The sequence below is a fragment of the Crocuta crocuta genome, unplaced genomic scaffold (assembly GCF_008692635.1).
Source record: "Crocuta crocuta isolate KB4526 unplaced genomic scaffold, BGI_CrCroc_1.0 scaffold41, whole genome shotgun sequence".
Classification (NCBI taxonomy): Eukaryota; Metazoa; Chordata; class Mammalia; order Carnivora; family Hyaenidae; genus Crocuta; species Crocuta crocuta.
The window spans coordinates 11,337,397-11,352,707 of NW_027529428.1; the positions used below are offsets into that span (position 1 = coordinate 11,337,397).

Here is a 15,311-nt window from a genome sequence, read left to right on the forward strand (position 1 = left end):
GGACAGCAGGGTCATGAGAAGCTGGTCCCTCCAGCTGAGCTGGGGGACTTCCCCTTACCACCCAGTCAGGGCAGAGGAGTGGGCGGTCTTGACAAGAGGGGAAAGAAGAGGGGGTTACCCGTTCTTTACCCTTGACCATCACAGCGTGCCAGCTCTCTCTCCCCCAGCCTGATGCACTTGTCACCCCCTCCAGTAGCTTCCAGATGAAAGCAATTGGCATCTTTGTTGTTCTCCTTCTGTTTTTTAGAGGTGAACTTGTTGATGAACTGAGATGAATTTATATGTATGTTGTTAAAATATTGTATGCTGAGGTAGGAGTTAAGGGAAAGGGAGCTTTTACGGTCCTGAGCCCCCTCCCTGGAGGAGACCGCCCTGAAGGAAACTAGCCCAGGTCCCTCCAGTGTCCAGCAGGAGGCGCCCCTGCCTAGGGCCCTGGGACTTGGAAGGGGTTACCATGGNGCCACCCAGGCGCCCCGTTGTGTGGTAATTTTTTTATAATTAAAAGTTTTTTTTTCTTGGGGGGACGCTGGGGTGGCTCAGTCAGTTAAGCCTCCGACTTCAGCTCAGGTCATGATCTTATGGTTAGTGGGTTCTAGCCCTATGTAGGGGTCTGTGCTGACAGCTCGGAGCCTGGAGTCTGCTTCGGATTCTCTGTCTCCCTCTCTGCCCCTTCCTCTCTCTCTCTCCAAAATAAATAAATATTAAAAAGTTTTTATTTTAAGTGTATTTATATTGAGTGAGAGAAAAACTGTGAATGGGGGAGGGGCAGAGAGAAAGACAGAGAATCCCAAGCAGCCTCCTCACTGAGCTGAAACGAAGAGTAAGACGCTTAACTGACTAACCCACTCCGGCGCCTGTGGTTACCGTGTGGTAATTTATTTTTAATGGTGGGAGAGTTCAGAGCTGGTTCAGCTTAAGGTAAGGACAGTTGCTTCCTATTCCCTGCCAGTGAAACACCCGCTGAGAGATAGCTGGGCCCTGAGGCTCTGGGCGGGACCTTGCCTGAGGCAGAGGGAAGGGAAACGGCCTCCAGACAATGAAGAATTGCCTTCCCACCCCCTTCCCTTCCAGCGCGGCTTCTCCTGCCTGCGGGAAGGCCATGGGAACCACCGTGAACTATTACTGATATGAAGCTCCATGAACTATTAGTGGACTAATGTGTGTGGACTGTGAGTGACCAGGGCTGCGTGTGTAGCAGGGGGGCCCTGGAGGCGGGGGCGGCAAAGCCAGGGCAGCCTTGAGCAGGAAGATCCTGGCCTCCCTGGGTTTTCATTTCCTCATCAACAAAACGGAGGATAAACATGCTGTCCTATTTCCTCGTAGACTGTGAGAGTCGAGGGCAAGAATTTTTTTAAATGTTTATTTTATTTTTGAGAGAGAATGAGAATGAGCGGGGTTGGGGGGTGGTGGTGGTGGAAGAGAGAGAGTCCAAAGCAGGCTCCATGCCCAGCACAGAGCCCTACGCATGGCTTGATCCCACAACCGGAAGATCATGACCTGAGCAGAAATCAAGAGTCAGTTGTTTAACTGACTGGGCCATCCAGTGGCCCAAGAATTTTTTTTTTTAATGTTTTATTTATTTCTAGGAGAGAGAGAGAGNTTTTTAAAGAGCTGTACTTATGATCTGTGCTATTCTGGGTGGGCACTCTGGTGTGTTTCTTATAGACACGGGGCTGCTTTTCACCATTAACAAATATATATATTTTAAATTCAAGTTAGCTAACATACAGTGTAGCCTTGGCTTCAGGAGTAGAACCCAGTCATCACGTCTCTTATATATGACACCCAGCGCTCATCCCAGCAAGTGCCCTGCTTAATGCCCATCCCCCATTCAACCTGTCCCCTCACCCACCTCCCCTCCAGCAACCCTTAGTTTGTTCTCTGTATTTAAGAGTCTCTTAGGGATTGGCTCCCTCTCTGTTTTTATCTTACTTTTCCTTCCCTTCCCCTATGTTCATCTGTTGAGTTTCTCAAATTCCACATATGAGCAAAGTCATATGATATCTGTCTTTTTCTTACTGACTTATTTCGCTTAGCATAATACCTTCTAGTTCCATCCCTGTTGCTGCAAATGACAGGATTTTATTCTTTCTCATTGCTGACTCTTATCCCATTGTATATATATAAATATATACATATACCACATCTTCTTTATCTGTTCATCCGTCGATGGACATTTGGGCTCTTTCCATAATTTGGCTATAGTGCCACTATAAACATTGGGGTGCATGTGCCCCTTCAGATCAGCATTTTATCCTTTGGATAAATTTCTAGTTGTGCAATTGGTGGGTCATAGGGTAGTTCGATTGTTAATTTTTTGAGGAACCTCATACTATTTTCCAGAGCGGCTGCACCAGTCATTCCCACCAGCCGGGCAAAGGGGTTCCCCTTTCTCTGCATCCTCACCAACATCTATTGTTTCCTGGGTTGTTCATTTTAGCCACACTGACAGGTGTGAGGCGGTATCTCAGTATGACTTTGATTTGTGTTTCCCTGATGATGAGTGATGTTGAACATCTTTTCATATGTCTGGTAACCATCTGAATGTCTTCCTTGGAGAAGCGTGTGTTCATGTCTTTTGCCCATTTCTTCACTGGATTATTTGTTTTTTGGGTGTAGAGTTTGGTAAGTTCTTTATAGCTTTTGGATACTAACCCTTTATCTGATATGTCATTTGCAGATACCCCATTCCGTCGGTTGCCTTTTAGTTTTGTTGATTGTTTCCTTTGCTGTACAGCTTTTTAGCTTGATCAGGTCCCAATGGTTCATCTTTGCTTTTGTTTCCCTCGCCTCCAGAGTCACATATGAAGCCCTCCTGGCTGCACATACTGCTCTAGGTACTGATGATACAACAGTGAACAAAACAGGCAAAAATCCCTTCCTTTTTTAAAAAAAATATTTTATGTTTATTTATTTTTGAGGAAGACAGACAGACAGAATGAGCAGGGAAGGGGCAGAGAGAGACACAGTATCCAAAGCGGGCTCCAGGCTCCCAGCTGACAGCCTGACACAGGGCTCGAACTCACAAACTGTGAGATCATGACCTGAGCCGAAGTCGGATGCTTAATTGACTGAGCCACCCAGGCGCCCCCAAAATCCCTTCCTTCTTACATTCTGTTGTGAGGAGACTGAAGAGCAACCAAAAAAGTAAGTTAAATAGTATGTTAGTTGGTGATAGGTGGTGTGGGAAAAACTAGAGCAGACGGAGGGAGAGGAGATGTAATAGCCAGCCCCAAACAGCCCCCACCTCTGATATTCACACCTTTGTGTAGTTCCCCTCCCACACTGCACCAGGGCTGGTCTGTGTGACCAGTAGAAGGTGCCAGAAGTGGTGAAATGTTACATCCCAGATTAGGTCCCAGGAGACCAGCTTCCTCCTTGGGCTCTCAGAGCACTCAGTCTGAGGGCAGCTGGTTACCATGCTGTGAGGACACCTGGGTACCCCTGGAGACTTCCGCCTGGGTAGGAAGTGAGGTGTCCATCAAAACCAGCAGACAAATGAAGCTTGCCAACAGACCACAACCTCACGAGAGGCCCTGAGCTAGAACCTTGGCGAAAGCCTTGTCTTCAGCGCTGTAGAGAACGTGAACTGAATGTGTTCTCTGCCATGACTGCCATCACTAGGCAGTGTGCTAAGTGCTTTCTGTATACGCTCCCATTTAATGCTCCTCACAGCCATACCGAGGGTGCTGTTATCTCCATTTTACATGCCACAGCTCAGAAGCTAACTCACTTGGCCAAACCCTCCAGCTTCTAAGGGCCTGAACACTCACACTTGAGTCCTCACCCAGCTGTGCTATTCAGCCTTCCCTTGGCTCTTTCCAGACCAGGCTGTGGATTTCACACGAATACCTTTTCGCCACTCTCCTGTTATCTCTTGTCCCCCAAGTCATTTTTTCCCCTTAAAGTTTATTTATTTATTTTGAGAGAGAGAAAAAGAGCGAGCATACACAAGTGGGGGAGAAGTGAGAGTGGAGAGAGAAAATCCCAAGCAGGCTCTGCACCACCAGCGCAGAGCCCAGCGCAAGGCTTGAACTTACAAAATATGAGATCATGACCTGAGCTGAAGCCAGACGCTCAACTGACTGAGCCACCCAGGCATCCTGTTCCTCAAGGCATTCTTAAATGTTGACATTCATTGAGCTCTTTGACCCCAGGCCGCAGTCCTCTCTCTGTTTCAGTTCTCGAGTGTCAAATGGGGGCTCCTGTATTCATGGGGAGGGGCTGTCTACCACATGCCCCAATTTCATAGTTTCTGGAATCTTCTTTCTGCTGCGCTTCTTACACAGCCTCAGCAAGCCACTCCCATGCTGACTTGCTTCTTTGCCTATTTGCTATTAGAAATGTTGTTCTCCACACCTGGCCCCTTTTTCTCTGTATTACAGGAGAGCGCATGCCTGCAAAGCACGTTTCCCAAACTCCACTGCCCGTTAACTTTGTAGTACATTCAGCCAAGAGGCACTTGTGGAAGTTGGGAAGGTGGGTGGAAGAGAGAAGCCAGGAGTCGCCGCCCTCCTTCCCTGCCTCCCCACCTCATCCCTGCGGGCAGCACCAGGCAGCACTCCTGGGAGTGACTGGCTTCCCTCTGTGGCTCCACCACAAGCCAGCGTTCCGAGGCTCCCCGAACACCTCTTGTCCCGTGGTCACCCCGGCTGTAGCTGTGACAATATGGCTTCCTGCATTTCCTAACCAGGAGCTGGCGTCATTTCTCCCGGTAGCTCTTTCAGCTCTTCTGTCACCCTGCCAGGGAGCTCCCTGGAGTAAATTTTCTCTCTGGATTGCCTGAGCGAGGTTTTCGTTTTCAGGCGGGATCCTGACAGATGCCTAAGTTCATACCTTGGACTTCATTGTTATCTTAAACGGTTCTTCCTCAAATCTCTTCAACTGCATGATCCTGCTTTCTGAGTAGAATCTCCCATTCTTGTCTCACGTTCTCTCCAGTTCCATGTTTGCCTCAATTATATCTGCACACACCCAACCATCCACCCATCCATCCACCCACCCACCCATCCACCCCCCATCNCACCCATCTATCCATCCATCCACCCATCCACCCATCCATTCATCCATCTATCCACCCACCCATCCATCCATCCACCCATCCATCTATGCATCCATCCATCCATCCATCCATCCATCTATCCACCCATCCATCCATCTATCCGTCCACCCATCCATCCATCCATCCACCCAACCATTTATCCATCCACCCATTCACCCATCATTATTTATTGCACCGTGGTTGCCGATGATAGAGTGGTGAACAAAATTGATAAGGAACGTGTTCTCATACAGCTCATTCAGGAGAGAGAGTTTTTTTTTAACAAGGTTTATTTATTTTGAGAGAGAGTGAGCACATGCACCAACGGGGGAGGGGCAGAGAGAGAAAGAGAGAGAGAGAATCCAAGCAGGCTCTGTACTGCCCAATGCAAGGATTGAACCCATGAACCATCAGATTATGATCTGAGACAAAACTGAGAGTCAGATGCTTAATGGACTGAGCCACCCATGCACCCCAAGACTTTTTTTTTTTATTGTGAGAACATTTAAGATGAGATCTATCCTCTTGACAAGTTTTAGGTGCATAGTAGTGCAGTATTGTTAATTATAGGCACAATGTTGTACCAGGTTGCTAGAACTTACTAATCATGCATAACTGAAACCATCTCCCCACTGAACAGCAACTCCCCTTTTCTCCCTCCCCCAGCTGCTGGCACCATCCTGCTATTTCCATGAGTTTGATTATTTCAGATAACACATGTAAGTAGAATTGTGCACTGTGCCTGGTTTGTTTCACTTAGTATAATGCTGTCCAGGTTCATCTATATTGTACTTATAACAGGATTTCCTTCTTTTTGAAGACTGACTAGTATTCCATTGTATGTATAGAGCCCATTATCGTTGTCCACTTATCTGTTGATGGATATTTAGGTTCTTTCCATAGCTTGGCTATTGTGAAGTACAGGTATCTCTTCAAGATCCCCATTTCAATTTTTAAAATATATGTATCCAGAGCTGGAATTGCTGGAACATATGGGAATTCTATTTTTAATTTTTTGGGAAACCTCTATAGTGTTTTTTGTGGAGACTGTATCAGTTTACATCCTCACAAACAGTGCACAAGGGTCCCTTTTCTCTGTAATTTCACCAATAGTTACCTTTTGTTTTTTTGATAATCGCCCTCCGGACAGGACGTGTGAGGTGATATTTCAGTGTGGTTTTGATTTGCCTTTTTTTTTTTTAAAGGGCTTTTTTGAGAGAGAGAGAGAAAGAGCAGGGGAGAGGCAGAGAGAGAGGGATTCTCAGGCTCCACATGGTTAGCACAGAGCCTGACACGGGGCTCGGTTACTCGAAGCCACAAAGTGTGAGATCATGACCTGAGTTGAAATCAAGAGTCAGACACTTAGATGACTGAGCCACCCAGGCACCCCTTGATTGGCATGTTTCTGATGAGTGATATTGAGCATCTTTTCATGTACCTGTTAGCCATTTGTAGATCTTCAGTTTGGAGAACTGCCTATTTATGTCCTTGGTGTATTTCTTCATTGGGTTACTTGTTATTGTTTGTTTTATTTTCAGTTATTTATTTATTTTTGCTTTGGGGTTGTACTTTCCTATACATTTTGGGTATTAATCCACTCCTTAGCAGACACCTGGTTTGCAAATCCCTTGTCCCATTCCATGGGCTGCCTTTTCACTCTGTGGATGGCATCCCTTGCTTTGCAGAAGCTTTTTAGTTTGATGCAGCTCCACTCATCTATTTTTTGCTTTTGTTGCTCGTGCCTTTCGGTGTCCTAGTCAAGAAATCATTGTCAAGGCAAAGGTCATGAAACTTTCCTCCTGTTTTCTTCTAGGAGTTTTACTTTCAGGTCTTACATTTAAGTCTTGAATCCATTTTGAGTTGATTTGGGGGAAGGGAGAGATAATTCAAAAGTATCTACAAAAGCCACCTAAGTGCTCTGATAGAGTAATTATAGGGCACGGTGGGAGCACATGGGAGTGTCCCAGTCCCCCGCACTCCCCCGGCCGGGGGGGGCCATGAGGGCATGAGTCCTTGGGGCCTGACCTCATGAGGAGCTGGCCTGAGAGAGGAGAGTAGGCTGAGAGGAGAGTATGCAAAGCCTCAGAAGCCAAGTCTGGAAAGTACCAATGCTGGGCAGCCTTGAAAAGGTGGATTTTCAAGTAGAATCAAGCTTGGATGTATTGGGCCCCAACTCCTTGGGGAACAAGGCTGTACTCCACCTCTAAAGTAGCAATCTCTCCTCCCCTCTCCTCCCCTCCCCTTCTCTTCCCTCCCCTCCCCTCCCCTCAGTTCTTTAGGTTGGGGCTTCTATACCTCACAGGTCAGATATGGCTTCAGCTCCCTTTGTCCCTTATAATGGATATAAATTTCCTCAAACTTCCTGGAGTTCCTTACTTATGGGGTTCCCTCTCTGGAGCTGTTGTGAACCCTATTTTTCTTACTTTTTTAATGCAGCGGGTTTTTTTTGTTTGTTTGTTTGTTTTGTTTTGTTTTTGGTTAGGTTTTGTATTAGAGAGCTATCTGATTATTAAGATAAGTAGAGCTGGGATCTCTCACTTTGCTCTATAGGCTATGAAGCGTCTTGCTGGGAGCACAGACTTAGATCAAGGGCACAGACCCCATGCCGGAGGGGCCAGACAGGTGCCCAAAGTGGGCGGCCGCCCTTTGTAATGCATGGCCCTCCTGACTGCCTTTCCTGTCCGCTTCTGCTGGGACTGCTGGGCTTCTGTTGACCCCGATGTAAGAACACCCACAGCACACGTGGGATGGCAAGCGGCAGTGCTGAGCTTGGTGACAGTGGGGAGGGCGGGGAGGACCGCGGAGTGCCGAGAAAATGCTGACGATAAGCTGTGGCTGCAACTGATCGCAGCTGAGTTGTGTCCTGTGGGAACGCAGGCCTCCTGTGGACAGAGACCTCAATAGGAGACCGAAATCTGGATGATTTGGGGTACATGCAGTTGACGGATTTTTTAAAAAAATATTTTTATTAGTTTCTAGGAGAGAGAGAGAGAGAGAGAGACAGCGTGAGCAGGGGAGGGTCAGAGAGACAGGGAGTCACAGACTGAAACAGGCTCCAGGCTCTGAGCCGGCAGTCAGCACAGAGCCCGACGCGGGGCTCGAACCCACGAACCGCGAGATCATGACCTAAGCGAAAGTCGGACGCTTAACCGACTAAGCCACCCAGGCGCCCCGCAATTGACGGATTTTCAATTACGGGAAAATAATTTTAAAATATACTGTATGGGCTACCATAGCACAGGTCAAATGAAGCATGTTTATGGGCGTATTCAGAGATTCTTAACCTTGGCCGAAGGTCAGAATCACTTGGGGGCCTTTACAACGCCCAACACCCTGGTTCACAGCTCTGGCCAATTAAATCAGAAGCTCAGGAGGCAGGACGAAGAATCAACTTTTATAAATGTCCCAGGTGATTCCAGTGTATAGTGAGCCCATGGGCTTGATCACTTGTGCCCTCTAATTTATACGGGGTACTTGGGCACAGGGTAGGGTGAATGCCCGGCACCCCCGGGGGGCTGGGCTGGTATTAACTGGCAGGTGTGCTAAATCACCAGCCATCGAGCGGCCCAGGTGAGGCCTCTGAAGGGAAGCATTAAGTGCTCTTCTGTTTCTCTTGAGGGCCCCAACTCTTTGCCATGAAATACGTGTTGTTATGGTAACAGCAGAAGACGTCCCTGAGAAACTCCTCTCTTGTGTTACCTTAAATAGTTGCAAAAGCTTCTTTCGTGGTCCAACATCAGGATCTAGCATCTTATCCTGGGGACAGTTTCTTACTTGGTCCCACTAGCTACGCTGTCTAGATGTTACGTGATAATGACCAGGCATCATACGTGTGCCGTCCCTTTGCAAGCATGTGACAATGCTCAGTAGGTGTGCGTGAGGAACACCTTCAAGGTCTCAGAAGGACTGGGTATGACCTGCTTCATCAGATTCAACCATGGTGGGCAAATGGCGGTGTCTGATAGGTCTTCCCTTTCTTTAAATGGTGGTGTTTCCCACAGTCCATCCCTGATGGGATCACACACTTGGGCTACACAATTACACCTCTTAATTTTTTTTTAATGTGTATTTGTTTTTGACAGAGAGCGAGAGCAAGCATGAATGAGGGAGGAGGAGAGGCGAAGGAGGGGCAGAGAGAGAGAGGCAGATACAGAATCCGAAGCAGGCTCCAGGCTCTTAGCTGTCAGCACAGAGCTGTCAGCACAGATGCAGGGCTTGAACTCAAAACCTGCTAGATCATGACCTGAGCTGAAGTCGGACGCCCAACTGACTGAGCCACCCAGGCGCCCCTCACTCTTACACCTCTTAAAAGTATGCTAATTCTTAGTCTCTTCTGAGTTCCAAATACATATTTCTAATAGTCTGTTAAACATTTCCACCTGAATGTTCTGTAAGATACATGGGCTTAATGTGATCAACCCTAAATTCATTATTGTTTTCAGTAAATTTGTGTTTTCTCTCCACGTGCTTTTTTTTTTAAAAAAGGAATTTACTGGAAGGAATTGAAAAAACCAGTGCTGAGTAGGACGGGTCAGGTGCCAAGGAAACTTGACAGTTAACAGCCCTAGAGGCATGTGTGTAGCCTTTTAAGATGGAGGCTTTGGATGACTCATTTGCAAATGCCTCCAGCCCCCTTGTGCTCCAGATTCAATTTTTTTCCTTTGTTTTTTTTTAAAAATATAATTTATTATCAAGTTAGCTAACATACACTGTGTACAGCGTGCTCTTGGTTTCAGGGGTAGATTCCGATGATTCATCGCTTACATACAATACCAAGTGCTCATCACCCATTTCCCCTCCACCCCATATCAATCCTCAGTTTGTTCTCTGTATTTAAGAGTCTCTTATAGTTTGCCTCCCTCCCTCTCTATTTGAAACTGTTTTTTTCCTCTTCCCTTACTCCATGGTCTTCTAAGTTTCTGAACTTCCACATATGAGGGAAAACATGGTATCTGTCTTTTCTCTGCCTGACTTACCTCACTCAGCATAATACCTTCCAGTTCCATCCACGTTGCTGCAAATGGCAGGATTTCATTCTTTCTCATTGCCAAGTAGTATTTCACTGTATATATAAACCATATCTTCTTTATCCAGTCATCAGTCGATGGGCATTTGGGCTCTTTCCATAATTTAGCTATTGTTGATAGCGCTGCTATGAACATTGGGGTGCATGCATCCCTTTGAATCAGCACTCCTGTACCCCTTGGATAAATAGCTAGTCGTGTTATTGCTGGGTCATAGGGTAATTCTATTTCTAACTTTTTGAGGAACCTCCACACTGTTTTCCAGAGGGGCTGCACCAGTTTGCATTCCCACCAACAGTGCAGGAGGGTGCCCGTTTCTCCACATCCTCGCCAGCATCTGTTGTTTACTGAGTTGTTGATTGTAGCCACTCTGACCGGTGTGAGGTGATTCCAGATTCAAAGAGAGAAACCGATAGGCCTATCTTGGGTCATGTGCCCACCCCTGACTTGACAAGTGGGTGGGTCCTGTGAGTGGAAAGCCCATCTGAATCAGATAAAAGCAGATCCCAGCCTGCTGTTGTCAGGAGAGAGCAAAGCGTTTCTAAAGAAAGGGGGACTGTTTTGTGGAAATTGTCCCCACTTTATTGCGAGTAACACATAAGTAAATGCACTTGTAAGAAGCCAAATAAGGAAGAACACAGAATAATAAATTATTCTTCCCTCTGCTGTTATCCTCAGAGGTAAGTATGATGAAATTATGGTCTATTTTTACAGGTCGTTTTTCTTTTAGGTATATATGTAAATATGTATGTAAAATATGTATATGTACATTAATGTAACTGTTCCTTTTCATGTCAATATGACTCACTGCCTTCATTTAATTTACAGGTTTTTCCCATTTCAAAACTCATGGCACTAACTTGTTTTTAATTTAGTAAGTAAAGTAATTCATGGTGAACACGAATTTAAGCAGTTTCAAAGTTTATAAAATGAAAAATAAAAATTTCCCATTTTCCAATCCACGTGTCCCTAAATTTCTAGTCCTATTCCTTGGAGGTAACCTTTTCATGTTACTATGACTCCTTGCTTTCATTTGATTTACAGGTTTTTCTCATTTCAAAACTCACAGTACTACTTTGTTTTTATGTTAGTGAGTAAAGCAATTCATGGTGAATACGAATTTATAGCAGTTCAGAAGTTTGTAAAATGAAAATAAAAATTTCCCTTTCTCCAATCCATGTTTCCCTAAATTTCTAGCCCTATTCCATGGAGGTAACCATTATTAACATTTTCTTATCAGAAGGGGTATTTTTAGGAATTCCTGGGTGACTTGTTAATTTTCGGGCTTCTCTTCAGGTCATAATCCCCATTTTGTGAGTTTGAGCCTTGTGTGCGGGGTGGGGGGGGTGGCGCGGGGCTCTCTGCTGTCAACACAGAACCCACTTTGGAACCTCCTCTCTCCATCTCTGCCCCTCACATGCTCACTTGCCCTCTGTCTCTCTTTCTCAGAAAAACCTGGGTGGCTCCGTCAGTTAAGCATCTGTCTCTTGGTTTCAGCTCAGGTTTTGATCTGTCCATTCCTGGGATCAAGACGCCTGGTCTCTGCTGACAGCACGGAACCTGCTTGGGATGCTCTTTCCCTCTATCTCTGGCCCTTCCCTGTTTGCATACACGTGTGCTCGCTCTCTCTCTCAAATAAACATTTAAAAAAAAAATAGGACTGCCTGGGGTCTCAGTCGGTTGAGCGTCTGACTTCAATTCAGGTCATGATCTCATGGTTCATGAATTCAAGCCTCGCGTTGGGCTCTGTGCTGACAGCTCAGAGCCTGGAGCCTGCTTCATATTCTATGTCTCCCTCTCATTCTGCCCCTCCTCTGCTTGAGCTCTGGCTCTCTCTCACTCTCTCTCTCTCTCTCAAAAATGAATAAACATTAAAAAAATTTTTTTAATAAAAAACTTGAAAAAAAGAATACTTGTAGGTAAATAAGTGGGACTATTTCTAGGACTGTTTACTTTATCCTGACAATCTTACAATGTTGATTATCATGTTGTCAACCTAGTTTTATAAAAGTAACAAAATCAGTGGTACCCATGGATGGATGGTCACCAAGATTAAGAAAAACAGTACTGTATTAGTGACCATAAACTCTCTGTCCACCTTTTAAACTTTCTGCCTCCCATAATAGAATCTTTTTCTTCTTTCAGATAGCCGAGGCTCTGCCAAATGAGAAAGAATGATATCTGGCCATTTGTAGCAACGTGGATGGAACTAGAGGGTGTTGTGCTGAGTGAAATAAGTCAGGCAGATGAAGGACAGGTACCATATGTTTTCATTCATGTGTGAAACAGGAGAAACTTAACAGGACCTTGGGGGAGGGGAAGGGGAAAAAATAGTTGAGAGGGAGGGAGGTAAACCATGAGAGACTCAAATACTGAGAACACACTGAGGGCTGATGGGGGTGGGGGGAGCGGGAGGGGGGAGATGGGCATGGAGGAGGGCACTTGTGGGGATGAGCACTGGGTGTTCTATAGAAACCAATTTGACAATGAACTATTAAAAAAAGGCCATGCCAGTTTTTAGTCAACATTTTATAGATCTCTTTGCTGCTTATACATGTGGCACAGAAACCTGGTATTCAGAATTGTTCTACGCTGTCCTGCTAATAAGAGGAAAATAAACTAGAAGCTGGCTTGTCAAAATCCAGTTCTGATAAGCATCTTTTTCTGGACCAGAACATGGGGGATTACATAAAGAATTCCTATGGAGAGAGACAAGATAGACATTTGCAGTTCTTGTCTGAATTCTGGGGAAGTTATTTTACCCTCTTCTCCTAAAATATTTTATAGATCCAGGGGCGCCTGGGTGGCTCAGTCAGTTGAGAGTCCGGCTTTGGCTCAGGGCATGATCTCAGGGTTCGTGGATTCTAGCCCCACATCAGGCTCTGTGCTGACAGCCCAGAGCCCACTTAGGATCCTCTGTTTTCCTCTCTCTCTCTGCCCCTCCCCTGCTAGCACACGTGTTCGCTCTCTCTCTCTCTCTCTCTCTCAAAAATAAACATTAAAAAAAATTTAAATATCTTCTAGGTCAAGACAGTTAAAATGGAATCACAGAAGCCTTGTACTGTTAGCGATTTGGAAACAGCTATGTAAATGGTAAAAAGGAGAATCAGCTGGGGTGACTGCCAGGGAAGAATTTTCAAGGTCATCTCGATGTCCTTCTGATGAGCACCCAGGAAGTGGGGCGGCTCTCGCCTGCTCATTGGGTTCCATGGCCAAGCTCCCAGCAAGCCGTAGTGGACACACCTGTGTCCTGCTCCTCTAATCGTTTGCAATCAGCAGAAGAGGCTCATGTGGGTGCACAGGGATCTCCATGCTCTTGGTCATGCTAAGGAATCCCTGCTTCTTCAGGGGAAGGAGAAAAGCAGAACAAAAACCAGAGAAAATTCGTGCAGTTACTGTGTGCTAGTTCTGGTACAGCTGAATACTTGGTGTTCCAGTGTGCAGCCTGTGCTCTGTCTAGACCCTGTATTTTTCTCAGTAAACTTTGTGACTAATGGCCTATGAACTTAGGGATTGGTACATGACTGCTTCTAGCAAACTGTCCTACTTTCGAGGCGTGGGACTTAGGTTTTGAGGGTAACTTAGCAGTGATTTCTCTTCGTGTATCTGTTGTATAGAATAATCCAGAGCTAAGTCAGACACGGGCAGGGTTTTAGCCAATTTACTGTGTTGAACGCAAAAATAATCTAAGGCAATTCTATGGAGAAGACTTAGGATTCCTATCTGCTAGGGGGCTGCCTTGAGCCAAAAACACAGAGGGGCAATTGACCTCCCCTTCCCCTTGCTATGTTCTTCTTGAAGAAATGTCAGTTTCCCTTTGCGGAATGTTGGGCTTGTTCTCTGTCACTAGGTCTTTTCCTCCTTTTTCCCCTCCAATCGGACCCTCTCTGAATATACATTCAATCCCCTCTTCATGGCTTCACATGAAACCATAAACTCACAACTAGGCTTTGCATACAGTAAACACTTGCTTAACCAACATCTGATTTAGAAAAAATTTATAGTCACAGTAGAAACCTAACTGGAGTCCGGCAATCAAGAGTTTCTCACTGTTCTGTGTGGCTCCAGCCTGCAGAGCTGGGGAAATGGATGTTGGGTTCACTTGTAAGAGCGAACGGTGACTTAGCTCGAGTGGGGAAACAAAACCATAGGGATGCAGAGCTGTCTGTCAGACTTAAAGGGCGAGAGGAAGAGAGAGGAGGAGAATAAATGGGTATGTGTGTAGCTAGGCATCTGTGATATAGGACAATCTATTGTGGAGAATCCGGCTGGTGAGGGCCATTTAGAACTTACTGTGAGCACTGAGTGCACGCTGGCTCTGTCTTCTGACATGGTGGCCCAAGGGAGTGAGGAAGGGGCTGTCACACATTCTGCCTTCTTGTACATTCCTATGGTGTGTGGTTTTCATAACTGATACAACAAATGGAAAATCATTAGGACTCAAAGGATCTGAACGATGCTATCAACAGACTAGTTGACTTGTGTAGAACACTCTACCCAGTGAAATATACATTCTTCTCAAGAGCACGTGGAATGTCTACCAAGGTAGATCATACTCTGGGCCATAAAACAGATGCCAATAAATTTAAAAGGATTTAAGTCATGCAAAGTATATTCTCTGTGAATAGTGGAATTAAAGGAGAACTCAAGAACAGGATAATTCTTAAAGTTGGTAACTAAATAAAACACTTACAAAAATTTTTTTAAGTTTATTGTGAAAGCAAGCGAGCACACGGGAGGGGCAGAACACCCATGTGCGAGAGAATGGGAATCCCAAGCAGGCCCTCCACTGTCGGTACAGGCCCTGATGCGGGGCTTGAACTCTCCTACCCTAAGATCGTGACCTGAACTGAAACCAGGAGTCGGATGCATAACCCACTGAACCAACCAAGCACCCCTGTTTTTTAAAGTAAGCTATACACCTAACATGGTGCTTGAACTTGCAACCTCAAGATCAGGAGTCCCATTCTGTACCCACTGAGCCAGCCAGGCACCCCTATGAGTTAGATTTTTGATCCCACACAGAGATGAGCTCATGCAGTGTTGGTCTTTCTGTGTCTGACGTATCTGATGTAGCATAATGCTGTTGAGTTTGCTCCACGTTCTTACAAATGGCAGGATTTCCTTTCTATGGCTTAATACTGTGTGTGTGTGTGTGTGTGAGAGAGAGAGAGAGAGAGAGAGAGAGATGTTCATTTATCCATTGATGGATGGTTAGGTTGTTTCTATGTCTTATCAGTTGTAAA

General features: G+C 45.7%; 1 long non-coding RNA gene across 3 annotated transcripts in view; it reads left to right on the plus strand.

Annotated features, from left to right (window-relative positions):
* The first annotated feature begins 10,607 nt into the window (after positions 1–10,607).
* LOC144227701 (uncharacterized) overlaps positions 10,608–15,311 on the plus strand; it is a 53,066-nt gene continuing 48,362 nt past the window's right edge. For all 3 annotated transcript variants that reach the window (XR_013334023.1, XR_013334022.1, XR_013334024.1), the window contains exons 1-2: positions 10,608–10,745; positions 12,211–12,322. This is a non-coding gene — a long non-coding RNA (uncharacterized LOC144227701). The remainder of the gene's footprint in view (positions 10,746–12,210; positions 12,323–15,311) is intronic.